At 47.3% G+C, this 17,185-nt stretch overlaps 1 protein-coding gene across 1 annotated transcript in view; it reads right to left on the bottom strand.

The window, feature by feature from the left end:
• The window catches only part of KLHL1 (kelch like family member 1), a 1,646,193-nt gene that overhangs the window by 1,182,564 nt on the left and 446,444 nt on the right, over positions 1-17,185 (bottom strand). The window lies entirely within an intron of this gene.

Raw genomic sequence — 17,185 nt, 5'->3', positions numbered from 1 at the left:
CTCCCTCCACCTCCACCTCCACCTCCACTCTCCCACCTTCACCCCCCCTCACTCCCTCCACCTCCCTCACTCACACCCTCTCTCCACTTTCACTCCTCCACCCCCCACCCCTCCCTCCATGCACCTCCACCCTTCTCCTCCTATCCCCTCCCTCCCTGCACCTCCACTCCACTCCTCCCCTCCCCATCCCACCCCCTTCCTCCCTACACCTCCACTCCCCCTCCATTCACAATGCTCTGCAACACATATTAAAAATGTTAACAAAGCCAATAGTTCTCTCAAACACTTATAAGGCCCCAAAGGCAAGACCTATTGGCTATGCCAATGCGTGTTCTTATTGTCCCACCTTAGATAGGCACATAGATGTAGGCAGTAACTCTATAACACTGATACCCAAGTGGGCTAGGTACACTTTTCAGATACTGGCGTATTAGAGTTAAACTAAATCCACAGTAGTCAAGATAACAAGGCTTAATCCTGCCCAAGTGGGCCCTAATGGTGTTCATTCAATGGGTTATAGCTCTGTTGTAACAGTATTAAATCCAACAAACAGTATCTGCAATGTGACTAAGCCAGTTCTTTCAGTGGTACTTCTTGTGTTAAGGCAGCAAAGCCCAAATAAAATACATGCAAGCATTTGTCGTATTTATACCTCCCTATCATAGAATTGAATAGAATTTTGAATACTATGCAACTGGGCATGCATGGACAGATAAAGGTCAGGGAACAGCAAACCCTTTTACAGCAGACACATTTGTGCTGGTGTTGCAGTCATTTCAACTTAAATGGACTGGGGATTGAATTCCTAAAAGTGGCACAATACAGAAAAGGGCATCAGTGGGTGTATGCAGAGTTCCATAGCAATAAAATGTGCTGCCTTTTGAATGCAGAGCTGCCATTCATACACTTAAGTGGTCCCTAATGGAATGGTATATTGCACATTTGAATAGTACTGGACGGTTTTTTCCACTCTAGTTGTCACAAATCATTGATATATTTTCCTTCGACTTGTAAAGAGAGGGGATGCTCGCTTACCATCTCTTTTGTGTTATAGCTCACAAGGGTTTGCAATATTGAAACTGAAGTCTCTAAGGAATTGGCAATTCACACCTACTTTTTGTATTTTAAGATTTGGATTGTACAACTAACACAATTTGTGCTAATTTGTGCAGTTCTGGCTTGGTAAATGCAAAACAACACTTTGTACCTCTGGCCCATGACCTGGATCTAAATAAAACATTTTGCAATGTGAAATCAACACTGATTTGGAGATGAAGGTGTGAGAATGTGCAATGGCATGTTTGAGCTGAGCTTGTAATTCCTGAACATGTGTTTGTTAATGTGCCTAAGTAACCAGCATAGATGTGTCTTTAAATATGTATCAGTATATAAAGTGTACAGAAGCTACTGCATTGGTAGGCCTTATTATATAACAGCATAAAAGTTTGCTTATCAAGTTTGTAGCATGTTTGTAATTGTCACAGACATGTTTAAAGTGCTGCTTAAGTGGGTGGCACATTCAGTGCTGCAGGCCCACTAGTAGCATTTAATGTACATGCAAAGGGCATGCAGAGTGCCACAGGACTTGCATGCTTTAAGGAGGGAGCAGAATCAGTTTAGCACTGGTGAGCAGTGGTAAAGTGTGCAGAATTCTAAATCAGGAGGTTTGGAGGTAAAATATAAAGGGGAAATCCATCCAAATGATGCCAGGTCTAACAATTGGTAAGTGTTATTCAAAGAATTTGCTATATTATGACAACTCGGTAGGGCTTATACACATGTAGATGGAGGTCTCCACCACCAGGTTAGAGTTCCCACTGTAGTAAAATATAGGGAAAATATTATTAAAAGCTTAAAAAAATATTACAAAGATTTGAAACTGGAATGTAGAAAATAAAACACACAACAGCACTGAATATTGAATATATTTAAATATATTTAAATAAATAAAAATTGATTTTAAAGATCTATTAAAAAAACAATGTTTTAATATTCCTGGTCAGTGTGGCTTCATTCAACAGTACCCTAATAAAACCATTAAAACCACATGCTCTTATTTGCCAAAAGTAGGCACAGTGAATGTAATATAGTCATCCACAATTAGTAGCTTAAAGTACATTATTATGCTCCCCATTATTTCTTGTCCCTTCTCTTCAATCTTGTGAATGATTCATATCAAACCTTTCTGTGAGTATAGAATAAGGTGCCACAATACTTGTGGTCAAATACATGGCCGGACTGGCCGTACGGGGTATCAGACACTTCCCCCGGAGACTTGAAGGCAGGGAGGCTGGCTTTGTTGCTGGGGGAGTTTGTAGCTATGCCTCCATTTTAAACGCACCTGCTGCAGAGTTTTGTGTATTTCCTGCATTTATCAGGCAATAATAAAACTGCCAAAATAATGTTTTTATTATTGTACCTGGTGGAGAGAGATGGAATGTTGTCTGGTGGCAGTTTTGATTCATCTAAGTTAGCTCAGAGTGCTAACATGCCTGTTGCAAAGAACTTCTACCAACTTCTACCATGCGGCTCACAGAATAATATTTTATGAGCATAGCTTAGTGGGTTACTGCTTTCGTCACAGAGATCCTTCTGTTACTGTGCATTTAATTAGTTTCAATTATAATCTAGCACAGTGAGCAATGAACTGCATCAAAGAGGTGCATGCAAACGTCGTTCACTATCCAAATGCTGCTAAAAAGAACTTGTTTGGGTACAAATACATTCTTTGTACTAAAGTCAACCCTAACACTGCGTTACGTTTAGGTTTGGGCAGAATTTTTAATTCCGCTGTCTGAATTGGAGGAATGTAGTTATTTTGAGCTACTTCTATAACAGAATCACTATAAATTTCACAGCTCCACTCTGCTGGTAGAGTTATCAGCACTCGATTTGTCCTTCATCAATATCTGCGGCAGAATAAGAACAAGACTTGTGATTGAGGCTTGAAAGGAAACGCGATTAGCGTCCAGTGGCTGCTGCTTCTTGTTCTGCTGAGTGTTTTTTTGTGTCATTGGGTTGCAACATCGACGTGCTCGTGATAATCCTGACCCTAATTTCTCCGCCCCTCTTCTAATGGTAATTTAAAACACCAAGCGGCACAGAGCTTTATGTACCAAGGGATGAATGCCTTTTGAATGACCAGTTTCAGCATTCATACAGCGCTGTATATATCTAGTTCACATTCAGTACTTTTTTCGCACCTTTTTTCGCCATATCACTTGCGCCGTTGGAACAAATTGTATGTTCATGAACTTTGACAGTCTGTTAATGTCATTTTGATGACATAAAATGTAAAGAACATATGGATTTATCCTTAAATACAGACCTTGATTGATTTTTTGATTTTTTTATAATACTTTTAATTATAAAACAAATCAACATTACATATCATTTTGCGACCTGAGCAAGAGATTATACATCATCCAATTTTCCAACCTGGATTACAGTGAATCTATTCCCAATATACAAAACATGACAATTATGGGGTTTCTAGAGTCTCATCACTGATCAGGGGAGCTGGTAGGATAAAGATATTTCCTCTATACAAGTTCCAGGGCCCCCACACTTTGCACCACTTCCCGGGACACCCCCTGGTCACATATACAGATTTTTCCCAGAATATGCACCAGTCCAAATCTTTCTTCTATTTTTCTAGCATTGGTGCTTGGTGCGCCGCTCAATTTTGTGCTATGTTCATTTTAGCAACCATGAGGGCCAGGGTCATTGCTTCGTATAAGAGGTTAGGCCTGTTGGCTTCCAAATGTTTAGAAGTCACCTGCGGGCTTCGGGCCGCAGGTCAACTGTAAGTACGTCACGGAGAGTGTGATGTAATACCCGCCAGTACGATTGTATATGCAAACATTCCCATAATATGTGGATAAAGGTACCCAACTCTCCACACCCATGCCTGCACTCACCACTATCCGTTCTGCCCATCCGGACCAAACCTGGCCCGGTGATGTAAATTCTGTGCAGAATCTATAGCTACACCAGATGTAGCCTAGCTTGGACTGCCACTTCCCTTGGGGAGGAGACCACTGCTTGCCAGTCTTTATTGTCCAGTTCTAGTCCATCTCTAACCCATTTGTCTTTAAGGGACTGGAGTGGGTGATCCATATTGTTTATCATTTTTTTGTAAATCAGCGAGATAGACCACTCAAGAAGATGGCCATCTAATATCCTATCCTCTAGAGGTGATGCATCTGGACGGGATGGTCTACTAGCGAGGAGAGTCTGGAGTGCCTGTCTGACCTGCAGATATCCATAATATACAGAGCCAGCCAGATTATAATGCCATTGGAGAGTGGCAAATGGGAGGATTGCGCCCCCGACCCAGAGGTCCTTAATCTGGGAAATACCAATAAGGTCCCACTTATCAAACCCTTTAGTTTGCCAGAGGCTCCCCAGCATTTCTGAGTTCCAGAGGGGAGTAGCCAGTGTAAGCCTGCAATCCCATCCCAGTTGCTTGGTCACTTCATGCCACACATAAACAGAGTGTGCGGTCGGATCCGTGAGGGGGTACCTACTGGGTTTGGAATAGAGTGCTCTTCTATAGTCCCCACCTGGGAGGAGCCATCTATCCATGGCATATCCTGGGTCATTAGGATGACCATACAACCCCCTGGTTTATCGCTGCCAGATGGGCTGCCCAGTAGTACTTCCTAATGTCTGGGAGACTAATGCCGCCACTGTACCAGTTGAGGGTGAGTTTAGCGAATGCAATAGGAGGTTTTCCGTCCCATAAGAGTGTTCTCTGCAGAGTTTCTATCTCTTTAAAATATGTCTTGGGGACTGGGTCCATTGAATTCTCGAGGGTGTAGAGAAAGTGCGGGGCAAAGCCATCATTATAAAAAGAACGGCCTTACCTAATAAAGAGAGCGGCAGAGACTTCCAGTGGTAGATATCACCTTTCAATCTCTGAATGGGTGGTAGGGGATTACGGGTGAACCGTGGCGTAGCGTTTAATGTAATGAAGATACTGGAGTATCAAAGGCCATCTATGGCAATCTGTATCTGGCAGCTTTTCTGGAGAACCGGTGGTTTGCTGTGCAGAACATAAATCACAGATGTGGACCAGTTTATGGTCAATCCAGAATATCTGCCAAATATTGAGAGGATATCTAGTAGGCATAGCAGGGAGGCCCTCGGAGATGTCAGATACAGCAGCACAACGTCTGCATATAGCGAAATCTAGTCCTCCCAGTCCGAGGCCCAGCGCATACTGTGAATCATTGGATCACCACGGATGCACACCGCCAATGGTTCCAACGCCATGGCAAAGAGAAGCAGGCACAGGGGACATCCTTGACGCATTCCGCGGCTAAGCTCACACATCACTGACTTGCGATTGCTCACTACAACTTGAGCCATAGGTTTAGAATATAACAACTGGATCCAGCTCACATACTGGGGTCAGAATCCTATCATTCCTAAGACAGCAAAGAGATATGGCCACCCCACCATGTCAAACACCATGGTTGCGTCTAGTGAAACCAGGACTGTAGGTTCCAAGATTGTTGTTGCCCTACCCAATACCCCATGGAGTCGACATAGTTTTAAGGTGGTGTTATGGCGTGGCATGTAGCCAGACTGGTCAAGGTGCAACAAGGTATCAATTACTTTTACCAGGCATGTAGCCAGCATCTTAGCTAGGATCTTAGGCTCAGCATTGAGCTGTGATATCGGTCGGACAAAGTGTTTTAGGATTATCTTCTTTATGAATAACCACAATATTGACAATTCTTCCATCTATTGGAAGTGTGCCCTTGTCCCTACTTTACGTAAGCATTGAATGGAGGTGAGGAGCTATGTTGTAAGGTCTCAGCTTGTAGAGCTTGATAGGGATAACATGATGACCCGATGCTTTGCCAGAATTAATTGCTCATATAGTCTGAGCCACCTCATCAATAGAAAAGCCCAACTCCAGGTATTCATGGTTCTCATTGGCTAGGATGGGGAGTGCAATATCTCGAAATAGGTCTATATTGTCTTCCTTGGTGTATTGTCCCACCGTTCTGTAAACATCCTGATAGTGGTCCACAAAACGGTCTGCTATTCATTGCCGATCTGTGATGGGATCGGCACCCTCACCTGTTAGTTCGGGTACCAGTTGTGATGCCCAATCCTTCCTATCCAACCACGCAAACAATTTCCCTGCCTTATAATCATGCTCATAAAGTGTACTCTGCCTCTTTCTCCCTTGTGCCTTAGCCCTATAGGTCGCTATGCCTCTGAATTCATCTTGCTTTAAGCTCAACAAGTGAACGTTTTCAGGCGTCACTACATGTTCCAGTTTCTCCTCCAGTTTGAGTACTTTGTTGTCCGCCCTCTCCAAATCTTTCTGCTTGTCCTTTTTCTTACCCGCAATGAGGGATAGAGCTTCTCCACGGATGACTGATTTTTAGGCTAACAAAAATCCAATTGGGACGTGATTCCGCACTCCTTTTTGAATTAGGTGTCAGTAATGTACATTAAACTTTCTTATGGGTCAGTGGTGTGTAGGTAGATTACCCTACTGAGCTGTTAGGGTACATCCAATATGTGTAGCCTGTGTGGTTCCTGGCAATCAAGAATCACTCCTGCCTCTCACTCCTTTCAATTTTCCTTGAGTAAGAAATCAACGTTCGTTTATTTGCTTCATAAAATTTTATTTTCAGGTATTTTCAGTGTTTTCAATAGTCATACTTTCTGTATCTTGTATTATTTCCATACAATTTTTCATGCATTTTTTGTTGTTCCCAATGGCTGGACTCCTGAGGCGAAAAGCCGGGAGCTTGGATACTTGTTTTTAAAATCTCTGTGTGTAATACTCTGTTTTAAACTCCCAACTTACTCGCACTTTCTGGCTCCTCCACAAACAGCGCGCTGACGCTGCAACGAACCACCTGATCCGGGTCGCCAGTCTCGAGGGCGAGGTGTGCCACGTGACACGCCCCCTCGGTTGGCCACGCCCCCCTCAAAGACCTACATATAGTGCGCGCGGCGCTCATAGCGCGTCACTATAGCTGGACTCCTGAGGCGAAAAGCCGGGAGCTTGGATACTTGTTTTTAAAATCTTTGTGTGTAATACTCTGTTTTAAACTCCCAACTTACTCGCACTTTCTGGCTCCTCCACAAACAGCGCGCTGACGCTGCAACGAACCACCTGATCCGGGTCGCCAGTCTCGAGGGCGAGGTGTGCCACGTGACACATCCCCTCGGTTGGCCACGCCTCCCTCAAAGACCTACATATAGTGCGCGCGGCGCTCATAGCACGTCACTATAGCTGGACTCCTGAGGCGAAAAGCCGGGAGCTTGGATACTTGTTTTTAAAATCTTTGTGTGTAATACTCTGTTTTAAACTCCCAACTTACTCGCACTTTCTGGCTCCTCCACAAACAGCGCGCTGACGCTGCAACGAACCACCTGATCCGGGTCGCCAGTCTCGAGGGCGAGGTGTGCCACGTGACACGCCCCCTCGGTTGGCCACGCCCCCCTCAAAGACCTGGCAATTCTGCATAAATTATGTGCCTTGGGAGGAAGCGCAGTGGACGAGCGCAGCGAGCGCGACGATTGCGCGCCTAAGGCGCGCCTAAGGCAAGCCCGTCTGCGCCCGTCCGCGACTGGCCGGGGCTAGGGGCATGTCACTCTGCCCCGCGTATCATCTATCCCCCGGACCAACTGCGATGCCTCCAGGGACCTTGGCCTATTACTGCCTCTACACTCTCTCGCATCTCATCTCTTGGCCTTTCCCCCACCATCTCCCTTTTTATTCCCCCTCCCACAGTTGGGACCCCCCTTTCGCCCTGCGGTACTGTTCCCTCATCAACCCCTAAAGCCCTTACGGTTTTCTATCTTAACACCCGGTCTGCTGTCGCCCATGCGCATCAGCTTTCGGTCCTGTTAGATCTTCATGCCCCAGATCTTCTTTTCCTAACGGAGACCTGGTTCTGCGATGACTCCCTCCCTGCCCTGCTATCCACCCTACCGGCCACCTACTACGCCCTCAGGGCGGATCGCCCTCCTGGCAAAGCCGGGGGCGGTGTAGCGGTCATCGCACGTGCCGACCTACCTTTCCAAAGTCTATCTCTGCCTGACATTGCGACCTCCGAATTTCTGGTGATTCGCACCACCTTCACTTCTCCTCCTTTGACCTGCTTTCTTACCTATCGCCCTCCTCAATCCCCTCTCCAGTTCCTCTCTGATTTCTTGGATGTCTTGGCCATTATCACAATCAATAATTCCTCCATTCTACTTCATGGAGACTTCAATTTCTGGCCATCTGACCCCGCTGAATGTTCGTCCTCCAAGGAATTCTCTGAAACCCTCCAATCCCTTAACTTTACATCCTATGTTCACTCACCCACCCATATCAAAGGCCACACGCTTGACCAGATCTGGTCCCTGAACTGCCCTGTGGAATCTCTTTCCATCTCACCTTGCCCATGGTCTGATCATCATTTGATCTCCTTTTCCCTCCCTATCCACTCCCCAACTAAGCCCCCCCGCCCCAAAAACACCTGGGTCCGATCGTGGGGCCGAGTTAACCAAGAAAGTTTTTCCTCCCTTCTTAGTTCTTCCCTCCCTTCCCTGCATGGCCTCTCCACTCTTTCCCAGGTGGATGCCGTAGATCAATGGCTCTCCCCTGGCCGCGACTCCGTTGCCCCGCTCAAACGCATCACCTCCAAACGGGAGAAGGACGCCAACCGATGGTTTAACGTCGAGCTTAAGGCCACTAAACTAAAAGTACGCCGTGCAGAACGGGCTTGGAGGAGAAACTATTGCCCCACTCTAAAACTGGAGTATACCAACATTCTTACCCAATATAAAAAAGCCATCTTGGAGGCCAAAACATCATACTTCTCCTCCAAAATCCTAGCCGCGGAAAACCAGTCCAAGGAGATATTTACAATCGTTCACAGCCTGGCGTTCTCAGACAGAACAACCCTCAAGCCTGCCCCGTCTGAAGAACTCTGTCTTTCCCTTAACAACTATTTTATTAATAAAATTACCACCATTAAGGCCAACATTCCCCCCCTCCCCTTCCTTTGTGGACCCCCAATGTCCCCCTTCCAAGGGTGAACTTACCACCCTCCCACCCATCACTAGAGAAGGCCTGGCCGCCTTAGTGCCTTTGGTCAAGTCTGGTTCTCCTCTCGACCCATGCCCGGCCCACATTCTCCATCATGTCTTTGTTACCTGCCCAGATCCCCCCCTTCACCTCCTTAATAGTTCTCTTGCCCAAGGCGTAGTTCCCAACTCCTTGAAATCGGCGGTTATTGTGCCCATATTGAAAAAACCTGGGGCTGATCCCTCTGTCCCTGCCAATTTCCGCCCCATTTCCCTCCTGCCATTCCTGGCCAAGGTGCTCGAGCGCCATGTCACCCGCGCTCTGAGCTGCTTTGCGGAGACACATGGAGTCCTTGCCCCCCGCCAGGCCGGCTTCCGCTCCGCACACTCTACGGAGTCCATTGTCATCTCGGTCCTGGACAACCTCAGGGAGGGTATGGACACCAATCAACACCAGGCCCTTGTGCTCCTCGATCTCTCAGCCGCCTTTGACACGGTAGATCACACCATCTTGTTGTCCTGTGTCAAGGCGGCAGGGATCGGGGGAACCGCCCTGGTCTGGTTGTCCTCCTTCCTGAGTGATCGCACCCAGGCTGTCCGCCTGGGTGACTTCACAGCGAACGTCCGGAAAGTTCAGTGCGGGGTCCCCCAAGGCTCTTCCCTTTCCCCCCTCTTGTTCAATCTCTATGTCACCCCTCTTATCTTTTCCCTTCAACAGATGGAGGTCGCCGTATTTAACTATGCGGATGACCTCTAGCTTGTCTTCAACCTATCTTCTTCTCCCTCCTCTGTGCTAAACTTTCAATCTGTCATGCTCCATATTAGGGACTGGATGAACCACAACCACCTTAAACTCAACCCTGACAAGACCGAGCTGGTGTTGACGGGTGGTTCATCCAGCCCCTGGTCCTCTCTCTTCTGGCCTCCCTCTCTTGGCCCTTCCCCCGCACCCTCCTCCTCTGTTAAAACCCTAGGCATAAAAATCAATTCTCAACTTACTCTTCACTCCCAGGTCTGCTCTGTGGTATCTTCCTCTTTTCTTTCCCTGCGCACTATTCGCAGAGTGTCTCGTTTCTTCACCTTCTCTGCCCTCAAGCTTATAATCCTGGCCATGGTGGTGTCCCGCCTGGATTACGGCAATGCTTTATGTGCCGGCATCCCCGCTTACAGCTTGCGGCGTCTACAACAGATTCAGAACCAGGCGGCCCGCCTGGCCTTCAAACTCCATAAATTTCACCATTCTACCCCCCTTTTTGAAATCTTTACACTGGCTCCCTGTGGGCGCCAGGGTCCAATTCAAGCTTGCAACCATCACCTTTCTGGCCCGACTTGGCTTGGCTACGGCCTTTATCTCATCCGAGATTACTCCATATGTTCCCACTAGGGAACTACGCTCGTCCTCTCAATCCCTCCTCACTGTCCCCCGTTCCCGGAGAAAGAAGTGGGGAGGATCCAAATTCGCCACCCTTGCCCCGACCCTTTGGAACTCTCTTCCCCTTGAACTTCGCACCATTACTCTGTACCCACAATTCCGTAGACACCTCAAGACTTACTTGTTTACGAAGTCTTTTGATTAATTTTCTTCCAACCCTCCCTGCCTATTAGCCCCGGATCCGGTTAGAGTTAGCGCCAAGTAACCGCTGGTGTACGTGCGCTTTAGAAATAATTTTAAATCAAATCAAATCAAATCATTTCAAGCACAAAGCCCTTCTTCACTGGATTCCTTGTCTGAAACAGTTAATATGTAGTGGTTTAGTAAACTAGTATACATTCACTCTCGCTACAATTTCATACGCATAGTTTTCACATAGTTTTAGACCCCGCATGCAATGTGTCAAAATGTATTGTTAAATGCAACCTTTGCCTTATAACCCATTTCCTGTAGGCTTCCCATAATGTCTGTGCAGATTTCACAGTTCCCTCATTTTCCAGGAAACCATGATCAGAAGTCTTAATCAATTTTTTACGAATGTCAGGGTCACGTATGTGCCACAGGTTAATGGGGCAACCCTCCCTACACTAATTTGGCCCAGGACCAGTCGCATCCATACCGGAGAATGATCCGAGATGCCCCTACCCAGATGATGAATCTCTCGTATACCACAGGCCTGCGTTGCCAGAATCAAGATATAGTCAATACGGGACAGACTTAAATGGGCACCGGACCGGAAGGTATATTTGACTCTTTCTGGGTTATGTATCCTCCATCCATCTACCAGCCCCATGGCCTCAAGGAAGTTAGAGAGCTACCTCTGCGCCGGCTGAATGTTCCATGTGGGGTGATGATCCAACTCACTGGATACACCAGCGTTAAAGTCACCCCCTGCAATGAGAAGAACCAGCGGGAATGCCAGCAGCACTGTACTCAGGTATTTATATGTCTCACTCTGTAGGCTGGGGGAACATATATTGAAACACACGTGATAGTCCAACCTTCCCACTGCCCCGATATTCCCACATATCTACCCCAGTTGTCAGACCATGTAGACTGCGCCATGAAAGGGAATGAATTCCCGACTAATATGCCCACTCCTCTGGAACCCGTTGTAAAACCCGCGTGCGCCACCAGCCTGTACCACCCTCAGTTCATAGCTTGGCACATGTTGCCGATCAGTTGAGTTTCTTGCAACAGGATAATATCAGGGGCCTGCCTCTTGAAATACTGAAGCACCATGCTACGCTTAATGTTATCACCCAGCCCAATGACATTCTAGCTAAGGACTCTAATCCCAACGTCCCACTGTGCAACCATCTGTAATAGTAATCGTGCATTGCTCCAGCTCTATGTCATCATCCAGAATGTCTGAAATTACTTTCTGGGGTACAAAAGGGGGTGGTGATGGACAGAGCATCTGAATCAATCAAACACTCACACCCAGTCAAAAGATCTGGGTTTAATCCATCCCCGTTCTTTATCCCACTCTGCCACCCTAGTTCAGACATGCCTATATGCAAATCAGTCTGACCCTGTGCCTCATGGGAACAGTCCAGCCCGAACTGCCAAGCCATGTTTTCCCTGGACTGAAAACAAGCTTCCGAGGACCGGTTTCTGGCATTCCAGCCGTCTTCAGCCCAGCTTCGGACTGGACTGTTCCCATGAGGCACAGGGTCAGAGCTGATTTGTATATAGCCAGTGTCTAACGCAGGGTGGTGTGGAGTGCAAAAAAACGATGGATTTAGGCCCAGATCCTTGTACTGGGGTGAATGTATGACATTGGTCTACATTCTGTCCATCAACTGTGTTTTTTTAAATTACTTTCTGGCATGTACTCTATTTAGGTCCCAGTCCTGGCACACTTAGATCTGCCTGGAGGATTACCCTGTGCCTCGCCCCATTCCACGCCCCCGCCCACACCCCCCACCGGTCTCACCACGGCGTCAAATGTTCCACTGATCAGCGATTCTCAGCCACTCCACCGGTGATTCTGGACGTTCAAAAAACCAGGCTCTACCGTCTGCCTCAACTCGGAGCCTGGCTGGAAACAGCATGGCATATTTGTATCCTTTATCTCGCAATGCCTTTTTGATTCCCAGAAAGGAGCGTTGCTGTCTCTGAACTAACTGGGTGAAGTCCGGGAAGAATGGTATGTCTGCGTTTTCGTACTTCAAGGGTGGTCCCGCCCTAGCGTACTGGAGTATCACATCTCAGTCATGGAAGTTCAGTACCCTAGCCAGGGCCGGACGAGGGGAGCCCCTGGTTTAGGCCGACGTCCGGGAACACTTATGGGCTCTCCCAATAACTAAAAACTTCCCTAGCCCCTTGGGCTGCAAGGGCTTCAGAATAAGATCTTCCACAAAGAGATATGTAGACTGACCTTCTGATTTTTCCATGACACCTAGGATCCGCAGGTTATTACGTCGCAGGAGCCTTTCATAGTCGTCCAGTTTAGATTCAGCGAATCTCCGTAATGCTTGTTGGTCTTTGACTTCACATTGTAGTTCGGAGGCGTCTTCCACCAGACTTGCAGTTGTTAGTACAACTTGGTTAACATGATCATTGTTTTTGTTTATATCTGCCTGAAACAAGTTGACTTCAACCGTGATGGAGTCAATCTTGTGCTCAAGAGAGCTTTTTATGTCCCAATCATCGCCAGAACGTCTTTCAATGTGGGTTCCAGCATTACTTCTCCTTGTGCAGCACTTCTCTTACCAGCAGGGGAGGGATCAGGCATCAAGTTCTTGGGGAGGGTATTTCTATCAAGCAGATTTTGTTGCACTGGCTTGTTGCCCCTTGATGACGACATGTTATCACTAGGTTGAGCCTGGTGCGACAACCGTAAGTTTTTGCTCCACAAAGGCACGGGTCATTCGGCCACTCCCCATGGCCCCTCCAACATCCATACAGGTTCCAGCTTCCGAGTCAGTGACCGGGCAGGGGGGTCACAGCAATGTCTATGCCCACACACATCCACGTCTGATGTCCAACTGAGTTTACAACCGCTGCAGCTCGAGGGGGCAGGGCATACCAAGGTCACAATAAGCTACACTCCCCAAGGGGCCACCGTGCCCGTGAGGATAGGGGCACCTATCCGTGAGGATAGGGGCACCGGTCAATCACGACACAAGGATTACGTGTGTGGGGCAGACTGTACCAGGGCAGATATCAAATCAGTTAATGAAATGACTCACAGTGAATGCATCACAATTCAAAGGGCGGAAGATGCCACAAAGAGGGAGCCGGCGATTTTCCAATTGCGAATGGTATGCACCAGCAGGAGCTGCAATTGTATCAGCCTTCATGATAGGCCTTCACTGCATGGTTCCCTAAGTCCATATGAGAGCAGCACTGTATGCTATGCCGGCAAGGGCCTGCCTCCGAGACTTGACTGATGCCGCCACCAGAGGATAACTGACCAAATGTGCGCCGCCCTCACCCAACTCAAGCAGTCAGTACAGTTTACAGGCCTCCTTTGTCTCCAGACAGCCGACGCAATACTTTCTCTCACCCGCTCCTGTGGATTCCAGCAGCTGCTATAACATCAACCCAGGAGGGGGGAGGGAGGGGGAAGCCCCAATTGGGCTCAGGTCTTCGGATTGCCTATTCCAGCAAGGCCTCTATATTGGGTTGCAGGAGCCTCGGTACTCGAGGCCCCGGCTCCAGCTCTTCAACAAGGCCCCGGGCGCTCCAAAATCTGTTCTGGGACTCCTGGAAGAACTCTGCTCCGGCCACTGCAGGGGACGCACCTCCACAGCACTCTGGCACTAGATTCACAGCCAGGGATATTCCGGGATGACCTTCTCTCCCCGCTCCAGCCGCCATTCGAGGCCCCGGTATCTCCCTCACGACAAGGCCGCACAGCAATCACGGCCAGATCTCTTATGTTAGTTGCTCCTCGATTTTCGTTTTATGGCAGACATGCGCCGGATACTTTCCCCTTCAAGAGCTGCAGGATTTAGGTCCGGATAAATGTGTCGGATAAACAGGGGAGGAGAGGGATCACCAGAGCTCCACTAAGCTGCGGCCATCGCGCTTCACGGCTTAGCCCCGCCCCCTGTTTTTGTTTTTTAGATTCATGGTGTTTGCCTTTTCTTCTCTTTGCTTTTCATTGATTATTACTGAAAGGTTTGAGTATTGTTATTCAGTAAACCTAAAAGCAATTCTGTAACTGACAGAACAAACATTTTCCACATTCCTGTACACCCAGGTTCTGAGGGTCACTGGGTCACTCCATTACACTGGATGTCTATGTGGACTTGGGCATCAATATAGTCTCACACTGTCTCTTTTGGGACCTGGGCATCAAAGTAATCACACACTATCTTTGTGGCTACTTGGTCATCAATATAATCACACACTATCTCTGTGGGGACCTCGGCATCCTTAAAATCACACACTATCTCTGTGGGGACCTGGGCATCAATATCACCACACACTATCTCTGTGGGGACCTGGGCATCAATATAATAACTATTAATCAACAAGGTCCACCTCTTGTTGGGTCAATGTGTATCCTGTTGTTAATGGAATACACAGAATGTGTTAAAATACCCCTCACACACCAAAAGGGCCCTTGGTGTCATGCTTCATCATCGGGGTCTTCCCGCCCGGCTGCCGGACGGGGCAGTGCTGCAAAGAGCGACTACGCTGGAGCACCTTTTAGATGAAAGTCCTATGTGAGTGAAATGGAGTGAGTGTCAGTAGGGTCAGGGGTGATATAAAAATGTGGTTAAAAAATACCTGGCCTGGTGATAGAAAAAAACTATTTAATAAACACTGGCTGGTATTGTTAAAAAAAAGTGTGATTCGGAAAGAACAAGCGGATTAATGGGCTTCCTTTCCTGTGCGGGTCAACATGTTTCGGGGCGCCATGCCCCTTTGCCAGGACCGGGGTCAGATCCCCCTGTCACTCACTAATGTCTTTCCACAGTAAGAATAAAATTAATGGTGTATGCACAGACTAGTGTAATGATACTATTATTATCAATGTATAGGTATATACTTTATAAATATACACTGCCCTAGCTAAAACAGAGATACTGGTGGAGTATGCCTGCAAGACAAGAGCATGAGGTTATTAATGCGCGGATCCCAATGCGCTTAAATCTAAGTTACCTGTAAGGAAGAAGGGAAAAAGAACGAACACATACACAAGGACTGCCGTGCTTCGAATCCTGTGAGTTTAGAAAGCTACTCAGTTATGAGACAGTGAAGTGATCAACCACACACAGTCAGACACACACATAATAGGGACACAGTACATTAGGTTAGCCTGAGAAGGTGTTTACTCAGTTGTAAATACATACTTAGGGAGGTAGGGAACAATGCCTCATGAGCCAACTCTGGACAAAGTGTATTTGAGGGTCCAACTGCAGAGGTGACAAAAGGGAAAAGGAGAGAAAAAAGGAAAAGAAATAGTTTCTTATCCCTGTATGCTTATTATGGTAGTCTTAGCATTTTATCAGGGTATACTTAGTTATGAACCAAGTCTTCAGCTGTTTGTCCCAGTCAGCTATGCCGTACTTACTCAACCCCCAGCACGGTTGTGCTTCCTCCTTCGTCCGTGGCTTCCGTGTTTGTGAGGAGGGAGGAACGGGCGGGTATTTATGTGGTTAATTGGAAAATGCCTGGTAAATTGATTAATGGTCGCGGACTCGGGACAGGTGCGCCCAGGAAAACAAGTCCAAAAACGTGGTTACTACGGTGGCCATTGTTTGATGTGCACAAATACCTTAAGAACGTTTTTTGGATTTGGTTGTAGTATCCATGCCTACCGTGCCCGGCCGCTACCACGTGGAATTAGTTCAAGAATCGCTATCTGTATACCGAACACAGAACCATTCACCCCAGCGCAGCCGCTGTGCTGCTTGTACTGCGCATGCACAAGGGAGCGTGATTTCTTCGCGCATGCGCCGTGAAGTGCTAGTTCCCCGCGCATGCGCGGAAAAGCGATAGTACTGCCGGTAGGAAGTACAAAGGTGATAATTATCGAGTGTGACCAAAGAAAGGTGTTATACATGGTTAGATGCTATTGATGGGGATTGTTGTCAAGGTTGAAAAAGTTATTAGTCTGCAAAACATGGAAAAATGAGTGAACTAAGGGTTATTTGACAAGGGACTGTTACAAGCGCATGGCGAGTGTGGCACAAAACGCACATGTAAGCGGTGCATGATGGTTATGCCGCTTTTAAGAATTTAAGGCTAGAGTGGCTTAGGTGATGTGAACATTACTGGGCTGTTTTTGGCAATCTGAAGTCCCAAAAGAGGTGGAAGAGGGACTAATTAAGAGTTTAGTTGGGACCAGGGTATCTCATCATTGAGGCCAGTCTGATGTGTACCCAACCGGTACACCCAGCATTGTTCCTTAGATAGGAGGCCCTTGTCACTTTTGAAAGATTCAATGACTGTCCATTTCAGATCATGGATGCTATGACCCATTGTCGCATAGTGTGTCGCCATTCTGGTTGTGGTTTTTTTGCAGCGTACATTGCTGCGATGTTCGCCCATACGGATTTTCACTGGCCTGCTGGTCATGCCTATATATTCTTTTTTGCAAGGGCAGGTGATTAAGTAAACCATTTTGCTGCTATTGCAATTGATGAAAGAGCGTTGCTCTAACATGGTTTGATTAGAGAAGGTGACAATGTGGCTTTTCTGCGTATATTGGCAGGACGCGCATGAGCCGCATGGAGCGGT

The sequence above is a fragment of the Lissotriton vulgaris genome, chromosome 8 (assembly GCF_964263255.1).
Source record: "Lissotriton vulgaris chromosome 8, aLisVul1.2, whole genome shotgun sequence".
Lineage (NCBI taxonomy): Eukaryota > Metazoa > Chordata > Amphibia > Caudata > Salamandridae > Lissotriton > Lissotriton vulgaris.
This window is presented reverse-complemented; position numbering and strand designations above follow the sequence as displayed.